The sequence below is a fragment of the Arachis ipaensis genome, chromosome B03, assembly GCF_000816755.2.
Source record: "Arachis ipaensis cultivar K30076 chromosome B03, Araip1.1, whole genome shotgun sequence".
NCBI lineage: Eukaryota > Viridiplantae > Streptophyta > Magnoliopsida > Fabales > Fabaceae > Arachis > Arachis ipaensis.
Genome location: NC_029787.2, coordinates 46,548,854 through 46,549,823, shown reverse-complemented (window position 1 = coordinate 46,549,823; position 970 = coordinate 46,548,854).

The window sequence follows — 970 nt, the reverse complement described above, 5'->3', positions numbered from 1 at the left end:
GTGCCCCACTAGCGCATTGCCACCGGTACCAGCAGTGCCGCTGCCTCCAGCGCACATCCGCTAGCGAAAAGCGACCCTAACCCGAAGGCACGATTCTTGTAGGGCTCAGAGGTGGTCTTGCACCAAACACTATCAGGATTTATCACTGAGGGATTGGAGCTGGCGGGGTCGTCCCCACTAGGCGGCTGAGATTGCTAGGTCGTGGCCTCCAATCTCTGTGTGTAGTCTTCCTATGTAACACACGTTGTGATTAGGATGATAGTTAATTGACTTTATATTGAATAAATTTTGCAGAAATTTCATCAATTTGAAATTAAAATATATATTAAAAATAATTTCACAGCAAAATTCAAACCCTAAACCCAATTTCACAGTAATCAATTCTAAACCCTAAACCCAATTTCATAGTAACATAATTTAAACTCTAAATCCCAATTTCACAGAAATTTCATCCATTTAAAATTAAAACATACATTAAAAATAATTTCACAACAAAATCCAAACCCTAAATCCAATTTTACAGTAATTAATTCCAAACCTAAACCCAATTTCATAGTAACATAATTTAAAATTTAAATCCAAATTTCATAAAAATTTATCAATTTGAAATTAAAATATATATATAAAAAATAATTTCACAGCAAAATTCAAACCCTAAACCCAATTTCACAGTAACATAATTTAAACTCTAAATCCCAATTTCACAGAAATTTCATCAATTTAAAATTAAAACATATATTAAAAATAATTTCACTTCAAAATCTAAATATTAATTTCAAAAAAATTTAATGGTAGAAATGACCAACTTGAAATGAAGGATGTGGCCGGCGGTGGTGCAGATTCCTTGTTGTAGAGCAAAAGCAGTGCATTTTTTCACGGGGAAGAGGTGCGATTGAGCAAATTTGTCATTGCGGAGAAGTGATAGTGCAAGGAGAGGAGGTGGCGGCAGTGGCGGGGGGGGGGGGACAGG